Source organism: Dasypus novemcinctus, chromosome 5, assembly GCF_030445035.2.
Source record: "Dasypus novemcinctus isolate mDasNov1 chromosome 5, mDasNov1.1.hap2, whole genome shotgun sequence".
Lineage (NCBI taxonomy): Eukaryota > Metazoa > Chordata > Mammalia > Cingulata > Dasypodidae > Dasypus > Dasypus novemcinctus.
Genome location: NC_080677.1, coordinates 88,317,267 through 88,327,593, shown reverse-complemented (window position 1 = coordinate 88,327,593; position 10,327 = coordinate 88,317,267). Strand labels below are relative to the sequence as shown.

Here is a 10,327-nt window from a genome sequence, read left to right as displayed (position 1 = left end):
TTCTCTCTGCTACAACACTATCTGCCCCTGACTCCATACTTCATAAACACACTATAATTGTCCCCTCAAATTTTTTCCCTCTCCCACTTCATAGTCCCCCAAACTCTCCCCAACAACCCAATAGGAACAGGTTGTTTCTTTACTTTCTTTCTTGCTTGCTTTCATGCATGCTCTCATCTGTATTCTCTAATCTGTTGGAACTAAAAAAGAAATTGGCCTTTGTAATTTGTCTTAAACACCAAAAGTTCTGTTATCAGAGCTGGTGTCTAGGTTCTTGGTTTCATCAGAAGCAAGAATTCAAAGACAAGCCACAAGTCAATCAGGCAAGCAAAGAATTTATTAGTGTTACCAGATTTTATCTAGGTTCTTGACTATGCTGGAGAAATGAGTTTCAAGAGCACATTGGGTGAGTTAGGCCAGTAATTTTTTCAGGTGAGAGAAGAGAAATGGGAGAATATAACAGATCAGGGGTCCCAGGTAGAGAGGAAGGGAGTGAAAAGTGATCAAGAGGGCTAATTTAAAGACTACAATTCCCCATTATAGGTTATAAATACCCAAGTTTTACTTGTATGGTCACATGGCAGAGGAAGAATGGTGAGAGTGGCACACAGAGGGCAGGAACGGGTCCAGAGGCAAGAGAGCAGGGTGCAGGTGAGCTCAGACCTCATGATCTGCTTTATAAACTATTAACTATTACACCCTTTTGCTAATGGCAGCAGAGGGATTCCAGCTAGTTGCTGTTTTGATTGATTACACCACCCATCAATCCCCTAGTGAGGCCCTATTGATTTCCTATCTTACTAACCTGCTTCATTAAGAGGTAAAGTAAGGTACAGAAAGTACACCTACAAGGATGAAGACAAGCATTTTCTAGGGAGAAAAATGCAAATACTACCCTGTGGTCCCCATTTTTATGAGGACTCTGGACTCCAGGGACTATGCTAATAATCAAGAGCCAGGGGTATGGGGACCCAGGGGTGTGGGGTGCCTAAGGGTGTGGGGGGTTGTTTTCTGGTGGTGATTACCTTCTGGCTGCTGTCCATGACCTTTGCAGGGCACTGGTGTGCTGACTGGCAGTGAGTAGCTTCTGGTCACTATCCACAAGGTGTGAGGTCACCTGAAAGCTAGGTGGGGTGGGTGGTGGTGATGCCCCTCTCACCCCTTCCCTCTTTGCTGGCTGCCTTTTGATAACACAGCCTTTGGGTGTGTGCTGCAAGCTTGAGCGTGTGTGCTTATAAGCTGCCCCTTTCTAACTTGCCTGTTTGACACAGCTAATGCTAATAATAAACAGGCCAAGGCCTCAGTTTCTCTTACCAGGCTTATTAGGTTTTCTGCCCCCTTCCTCCTCAGGTCCCTACTTTATCCTGCCTTAGTTCTTTAAGAAACTTTTATCTAAATCTCAATAAATGAAATAAATGAGTGTGTCACTATAGAAAAAAAAAGAAAGAAAGAAAATGGACAATTTTTTAGTAAGACAAGGCAGTTGATCATCCTGTCTTCCTAATTTCCTATTTATTCCTGATCAGCTGTTTTGATTCTTTTTCTAAGATGCAAGACACATAATCCAATCTCCTTGTTGCCATCAGTGCAGTTTCCAGTTGCATTTTCAGACTTACACAAGGGTTGATTTTTACAATCCAGAAAACTCAAGATCTCATGAGCAACTTCAGTGCCTAAAAATAAACAGATAAACAAATAAAACCAGGAGAATGCATTTATTTGCAGATATATTCATAAAGTTCTAGTACAGATTCAAATATAAAACTTTGTGGGAAATTATTTATGAGAATGGCCCATGGTAACAAAATACCTAATCAGATTTAATAATATTTTTAGAAGGAAATAATAGGGACAGTAGTTCTCCTGATTTGTGGAGATTGTCCTCTCTTTTGACTGAGTAAGCCCAATGTAATTGGAAGATCCAAGGGGAAAGGCCAGTGCTAAACTTTCTAGAAGATCAATGCTGGACTTCCTGCCAATTCAGACAGGTGGAGGCCCAAGCGTCTCAAAGCTTAGCTGCAGTTTCTCAGGAGGTAGCCCATACCACCCAATCCTAATAGAAGTTCACATCAAAGACTGTCTGTGTGCTCTACTTTCGCCTACCTCACCCAGGGACCATTTTGGAACATAACATCAGCACTACTGTGCACTTATCATCATGACCAGAATATAACATGCACGCCAGAAGAGAAAAGAGGGAGAATTCTCTCCTGTGAAGCAGTCATTTATTCACATAACATTAAATCTCACACTTATTTGGAAGGCCCCTCAATGTATACCTTCAGTCACAACCTTTTCTCCTAGTCTCATATCTGTACCTGGCTGAAAGGAAAAAACCAAAAAGGAAGTAAAAATATTAATGATAATAATAAAAATTAACACTTATTGAGCACTTACTATTTGTCAGGTACTTCTTTAAAGTCCTATACATGGATTAATACATTTGGGCTCACCATAAAACTCTATGAAATGGGCCTTATGGTAAACATAAGGGGTGGGAACAAAATTTGCTGGGAGTTAGAGCACCTCAATTCAAGGTCTCAAACGCATTATTTGTAAAATGAAGGCACAGGGGAGCTAATCTCTAAATTCTCTTACCTGGAAATAATCTAATTTCAAGGAAATAATTCTAACTCATAAGAGGTGAGAAATTTGGTATGAGGTAAAAAGGACATCCTGTGATGCTCCAAATTCCATTCTATTCTCAAGGGAACATTTTTAAAGAAACAATGCACTCATTCCAAAAATGGTCATTGAGTACCTTCTAGATAACATCATCACTGGATTGATGGTTGTGTCATTTCATATTGCCTTCTCAACACTTCCTTTACTATTGTTAGTATTACCTGTTGCAGACAGCAGGCTGAAGAAGAGAAGAACTAAGAAAAGGTAACGAATCTTCATTGTAAAGTCACTCTGAAACAGCAAAGTATCTCAAATGAAAAGCAATTATATATGGAGATGATTTTAGGATGGGAATTTCTGTATGTAGAGACTTTCATAGGTAAGCAGGACCTTACATGCTTAGTCTCTCCCAGATTTGTGGAGAGCCAACTCCCCACAACATTTTACACTTCCCATTTGTTCAAAACCTATTATGACATGGGCAAGCCTTTATTACATCTAGACACTTCTTGCGCCTCTGTTTTTCCCACAGTCATGACTCACCATCAAGGCTTAACCCTGGGCCCTCTTATCACTTAAAAAATTTCTAATTTCACAGCCTACTTTGGGATGATACCTCCCTACCTGTCACCCCTTGTGTACCCTTCACATAAGAACAACACATTTCCTTACTCCACTCACCTCCATTCCTAGTTCTAGACTTTGTATTCACTGAGATTAATGCTCAATACTTCCATGAGATTGTTTCCAAACTTTATATCAAGTCCCACAAGCATGGTGAAGATGGCCATGTGATTATGCTAATATCTCATTGTATCCATTTTCAACTAAGCCCTTGCAGCTGTTCTCCCATTAGGTGTGAGTTCCACAAGGAAAGGGATTGTATCTTACCAGACCCAGTGCCAAGTACTATGCTGTACACATAGTAAATGCCCATAGAAGTTTGTTGAACTGACCTCATTTTTTTCTGTTACTCTTTTGATACCTCTCACTCCGTAGTAGCTGTTCATATTGGAACTAACCCCTGTCCCATACCATTTTCACATGAATTACTAAAAATCTTTTCCTCACCTTTTTCCAGAAAATATTGAGCCATCAAGTATATATTCCTTCTCAACTGCTATCCACATTAGAATGTCTTTACTGCCATCCCTTATTTATTTATTTTTTTGTATCAGAAAATACATCACTTCTTCCTTCAAAAACTATGTCAGCTTCCTGGGCTCTTTCTCCAATCTTTTTTGGCCATTTCCCTTAATCCCAAACTTCAGAATCCCATTTCTCCCTCTGAGTTTCCTAGCTGCTAAACAAATATTGTATAACAGGTTGACTTAAACAGTGGTGTTAATAATTAATTGGTTCATGGTTTTAAAGCCAGGAGAAGTGCAAAAACCAGGCATCAGCAAGGCAATGCTTTTTCCCAGAGAACTGTGGCATTTTGGAGTCAGCTGCCAGCAATCCTTGGGTTTTTGGTTTTACTTTCGCATGGCAATGCACATGACAACATCCGCTCTTTCTCCTTTAGGTTCCACTGACTTCCAGCTTTTGTTCCTCTTCATGGCTTTGTCTTCACAAAGCCTCTAGTAGTAGGATGAATGCCCAACCTCATTTGTTTGAGATACATCTTAACTAAAAATAACTTTAAAAGGTCCAATTTATAATGGGTTCACAGGAGTGGATTAGGATTAAGAACACTTTTTTCCTGGCATACATAATTCAACCTGCCACACCCTCCAAGTCCATCTGTTTAAGTATTATTTCTCATGGTAGTTGGGAAAAGGAAAAAATAAAAACAAACCAAACGAGAAATTCAATTCCCCTTGACTCTGCCTCCTGGTTAGTTACAGTCCAATTTCATACTTATTTTATACTGACAAGCGGTTAAAATGGCTTCTGATACATGTCATTCCTTACTACCAATTCTCTCTCTCTTTTTTTAAAGATTTATTTGTTTCTCCCCGCTCCCTCCACAGTCTGCTCTCTCTGTCCATTCACTGTGCATTCTTCTGTGTCTGCGTATTCTCAGCAATGAGAACCAATCCTGTAACCTTCCAAAGTGGGAGAGAGGCAATCATTCTCTTGTGCCACCTCAGCTCCCTGGTCTGCTGTGTCTCATTGTCTGTCCTCTGTGTCTCTTTATGTTGTGTCATCTTGCTGCATCAGCTCTCCACATGGGCCAGCACTCCTGAATGGAGCAGGACTCCTGAGCAGCGCAATATTCCATGCAGACCAGCACTCCACATTGGCCAGCTCGCCATATGGGCCAGCTTGCCTTCACCAGGAGCCCTTGGGTGTCAAACCCTGGACCTCCTATACGGTAGACAGGAGTCCAATTGCTTGACGCATATCCACTTCCCACTACCAATTCTCTTTTAACCCCCTACATAGATTCTGCTCCCACATTGTATCAAATGTACTCTCAAGGTTCACCAGTGAGTGAACAATTCCAAAGAGTTCTTTACAGGGTTTTCCCCCCATTAATAACCATGTCCATTGTAACTTTTTCCCCCTCCCCCACCCTGCTGTTTTTGCTGTGTCTGTTCACTATGTGATCTGAATCTATTTCTCTTTTTGTCTTCTCTTCTCATCTTTCTCCTCTAGGATTCATCAGGATTCGATCCTAGGGACCTCCGACGTGGAGAGAGGTTCCCTGTCAGTTGTGGCACCTCAGTTCCTGGTCACTGCTGCGCTTCACCTTGACTCTCCCCTTCTTCTCTCTTTGTTGCGTCATCTTGCTACGTGACTCACTTGTTCAGGCACTGGCTTACCGCATGGGCACTGGCTTACCGTGTGGGCACTTGCGCAGGAACTTGGCTCACCACAGAGTTACTCACATGGGCACTCAGCTCACCATACAGGCACCAGCATAGACACTTAGCTCACCGTATGGGTCCTCACCTCACCACATGGGTACTTGCATGGCCATTGTAACTTTTGATACTAGTAATCATTCACCTTTTTTTTTTTAAGATTATTTATTTATTTCTCTCCCCTTCCTCCCCACCCCGGTTGTCTGTTCTGTGTCTATTTGCTGCGTCTTCTTTGTCTGCTTCTGTTGTCAGCGGCACAGGAATCTGTGCTTCTTTTGGATGTGTCATCTTGTTGTGTCATTTCTCCGTGTGGGTGGCACCATTCTTAGGCAGGCTGCACTTTCTTTGGCACTGGGCGGCTCTCCTTACGGGGCGCACTCCTTGCGCATGGGGCTCCCCTATGCGGGGGACACCTCTGCATGGCAGGGCACTCCTTGCGCACATCAGCACTGCACGTGGGCCAGCTCCACATGGCTCAAGGAGGCCCGGGGTTTGAACTGTGGACCTCCTATGTGGTAGACGGATGCCCTAACCACTGGGCCAAGTCCGTTTCCCTCATTCACCTTTAGAGCTCAGCCTTCTTAGTTTTTCTTCTTCTTCTCTGACCGTGCTATCACAGCCTCTTTTTCAACCTGCTCTTATCAAGGATGTTCCCCCAAGGTTTGGTTCTCAGATCTGTGGTTTTCTTGTCCTCCGCCAGTCCTAGAAACCTCATATGCTTACTGCTACAACTATTGCCTTTTGTGTAAATGCTCAAATCTTAAATATTCATCTCTAGGAGTGATTGCTTTCCTAGGCCTCTGTCCTTAGTTCCATCTTACATCCCATAATCTTTTCCAGATCAATGCAATTCAATTCATACAAAATGGACAGGCAGGCTACAGACACCAATAGACTGATATCATCTTGGATCATGGAGATCCAATAATAAATCTCCCTTGCTTTAAATATTCCTGCAGATAGAAAAGGAAGTTATTTTAAGTTGAGTGTAGATGGTTAAGGAAGCACATAATACAACATTAGATTTTTTCATTGGAAATTAATGACAAATCCTTCAAAGAAGTTTTTGCATATTTTTATCATAAATCCTTCTAAAAAGGAATTTTAGGTAGATTACTTAATATATAAACAAGTGGTTAAAGATAAGCAGATTATAAAACTGGTATATCAGTTAGCCAAAGGGGTGCTGATGCAAAATACAAGAAATCTGTTGGCTTCTACAAAGGGTATTTATTTGGGGTAGAAGTTTACAGTTACCAGGCCATAAAGCGTAACTTACTTCCCTCACCAAAGTCTTTTTCCACCTGTTGGAACAAGATGGTTGCCAATGTCTGCCAGGGTTCAGGTTTCCCCTTCCTTTTCAGGCTCTATGGTCCCAGCTTCTTCCAATATTAGCTGTAGGATGGAATAAGTCTTGTCTCTCTCCCAGGGCTTGATTCTCTCCAGGCTCAGCTGCTCTGCTCGCTCCACAAGGCCAGCTGTGAATGATCAGGCTAATGACTCATCTCTCTTCCCAGGGATCCAATATCAAAACTCCAACAAAATCCTGTCCCTTGTCATTTTCTCTGTGACTCCCTGTCCATGAAGGGGGTGGGCTCTCAATGTCCTACTGATGTGGCCCAATCAAAGCCCTAATCATAATTTAATCAAATAAAAGTGAAACCTCTGCATAGGGGTAGCTAGAGACCAACAGTTCAATGGCCTAAGCATCCTGGATACTTCTTTGCTACATCTGGGATGCAGTGACACAGCAAAACTGCACTCAGCTTCCAGTGGATGAACTTGATCTGACTGACCTGTGAACCGGCTAATCAGTAAATATAACTTGATAGGTATGCCACTGTCAGAGCCTATCATATATTCTGATAGTAGTAACATAAAAGCAGCTCCCATGTAAACAGAGGAGTGGAGAGATTAAAGAAAGCTTAAAGGAGCAGGAGCATGGAATAAACTCAGTATGCATAAATTCCCCATGGCTCCTCATGCCTTTATCTTTGCTAATGGCCCTGACTCCCCACTCTGACTGAGGGGCCTGGCTCAGACCCCAACATTTGGCGTAGGAGGCAGGATGTTCTGAGCACGGCGAGTGGACCTTCAGCCCCAGTGCACCTGAAGTGCATGATGGGGGCTGGATGTGACCCTTTTCGGGTCTTTGGTATCTGGTGGCAGTGATTCTCCTGTGATGGGCCCCTCTGGAGTTCTGGGATATGGTTCATCCCACTCCAGAGTTTATTGAGAAGGCACTGGAATCCTTGGGAGCCACATTAACCCTTTCTCAGAAGGAATCAGTTGGGAAAGTACCCTGGTTGTTCCTGACTATGCTGTGGGAACAGCACAAGGAAATTTTGGCTGCACAAGCCTGTGTTCAGAGACTTACGGGTGACAGGAGGGACTGGAGGCCCACCTGAGTGCATTAGAGGAGGAGATGGCTCTTGGGGAGGCTGATGGTGCTGGGAGTACTTATGATGAGCCCTGGACTGGGTCCCCACACCACCCCCAGGATTTTGTGCCAGATGATATGGCACAATGCTGGGAAGTTCCTGGAGACTGTTCGTAAATGGGCCACTTATATGGACCAGGTTCAGATTTTGCATGAGATGAGAATGTACTGAATGATATTCCAGCTAAATTATACCGGCCCAGACAGTAAGCTCTTTTCCACCGATATGGAGGACATGATTCTGGCTACATTTCCATTAGGTAATTTTGGTTCCTTAGCAACCTTCTTAGCCCCATATGTGGATAAAGCAGGACGGTGGAGTCCAAATGGTCCCTCCCCCTTCTGGCACAGCACAAGGAGGGGGCCATATGGCGGGGGGGGGGGGCAAGGAACCACCCCAACACAGGTCCATGAGAGCATGTCCTTGAAGCCACTGAAAGTGTCTCAACTGGAAATGTGGGCAGACCTCATTGTTGCCAGTGTGAATCCAGATAAGATAAAGCAGCATCCTAATGAAGTGCTACTAGCTCTTTGGAAGGAGCTGATGTAAGAACAGCAGTATGCAAAGTTGCAAGGGAAAAAGCTCCCACTAATGGGATGTCATCTCCATTTACAAGATGTTTTATGAGCAGAACCAGAGGACAATGACAATGAAAATTGGCAAGTAGGCCAAGGAATCTGATTAGAGAGGTCCAAGGACTGGAGGCTGCACATAGTGTCCCATGTGGCCTGTCCAGAAGCCCGGCAGAATGTGGCACATTATGGTAGAGTACTGTGAACTTAATAAGTGGCTCCACCTTTACATGCAGCAGTCCTATCAGTGACTGAGATCATGGATCAGATATCACATGTGTTGGGACAATATCATTACATGGAGGATTTGGCTAATGCTTTTTCCTCTGTAGCTATTGCACCAGAGAGTCAAGAATAATTTGCCTTTATGTGGGAAGGATGCCAGTTGACCTTTTTGGTGCTTCCTCAAGAGTATATTCATACCCCAACAATCTGTCATGGTTTGATTGTACAAGATTTCTCTACTTGGATGCATAAATCCTCTGTTATGTTATGCTAACCTATGATTCTCTTTCACATTTAGAAGCAGCAGCCAAGGACCTACAAGATAGGCTGACAACATAGGGTTGGGTAGTCAATTAAGCAAATGTCCAAGAACCTGTAGTATCTGTCAAATTCTTGGTAGTTGTTTGGTAGGGCAAGACAGAAGTTATCCCCGAGGCAGTGATAGATAAGGTACTAGCGTACCCCCGACCTACTACTGTAAAACAGTTACAGACATTACAGACATAATAGTTACTGGCCTATTAGAATACTGGAGGGTGTTTATACCTCATTTGGCACAGATATTCCACCATTTATATGCCCTCCAAAAGAAAGGAAGTGTTCGGGATTAGACTGATTCCCATGGGCATGCTTTTCAAGCTGCTAAGCAGGCAGTTGGTCAGGCTCAGGCCTTGCAAGTTATTGATCATTTCCTGCCTTTCCAACTTGATGTCACTTGTATGATGCCAAGTATGGCTGGAACCTCTGGCAAACACATGGGAAATGCAGGGTGCCCATAGGGTTCTGGTTCCAACTATGGAAAAGGACAGAACCATGGTATTCTTTCATTGAGTGCTAGTTAGCAGCAGTGTATGCTGTCCTTCAGGCATGTGAAGTGCATACAGGACCACAGTGCATCCTAGTGAGAACCTCCCTCCCTGTGACAGGATGGGTTTATTCATGGTTGAATGCCCCCAGAAATGGGGTGGCTCAGACACATACATTGGCTAAGTGAGGCACATATCTGGAACAGCAGGCAATGTTGAGTACTAGCTCCCTCTCTGCACAGTTGCAGAAAATGTTAGGACCAATAGAGTGTCAAGTTGACCCTCAACCAGAGGGATTCCTGGTCCCCAGGCTTTAGAGCCTAGCCCATATAAAGATGAAAAGGGCATTATACCAGCTCATGCCTGGTATACTGATGGGTCCAGCAAAGGCATGGTGATGTCTTGGACTGCTGTAGGTATCTGTGTGGATACAGAAGATCTGGAACTGGATTTGAAACTGGATTTCGTCAAATCAGTCAGTGGGCTGAACTGAGAGCCATGTGACTAGTTATAGTGCATGAACCTGGCTCCCTTACCATGTGGACAGACAGCTGGGCCATGTACAAAGGACTAACTTTATGGTTGCCCAGTGGGAGCAGCAAGAATGGATGATTTATAAAAGACCTCTCTGAGGACAAAATTTGTGAAGGAACTTGTGGTCCAGGTGGTCAAAAAGTGCAGTTTAACTGTTTATCGTGTTGCAAGGCATACAACTCTCAGAAGCCCAGGAAATGATGCTTCAAACAGTCTAGCACAAGCAAGAACTTTATACTATCTGATGGATGGATGGGTCACCTGGTTACATAGGCACATAGGACATGTGGGGGCTCAAACCCTCCTGCAGATAG

At 43.5% G+C, this 10,327-nt stretch overlaps 1 long non-coding RNA gene across 1 annotated transcript; it reads right to left on the bottom strand.

Annotated features, from left to right (window-relative positions):
- Positions 1-1,450: 1,450 nt before the first annotated feature.
- On the bottom strand, positions 1,451-3,039 carry LOC131278614 (uncharacterized). The gene is made up of 2 exons (XR_009185996.2): positions 2,847-3,039; positions 1,451-1,673 (listed from the first exon to the last, which is right to left on the bottom strand). It is a non-coding gene; the product is annotated as an uncharacterized lncRNA (long non-coding RNA).
- Positions 3,040-10,327: the final 7,288 nt, after the last annotated feature.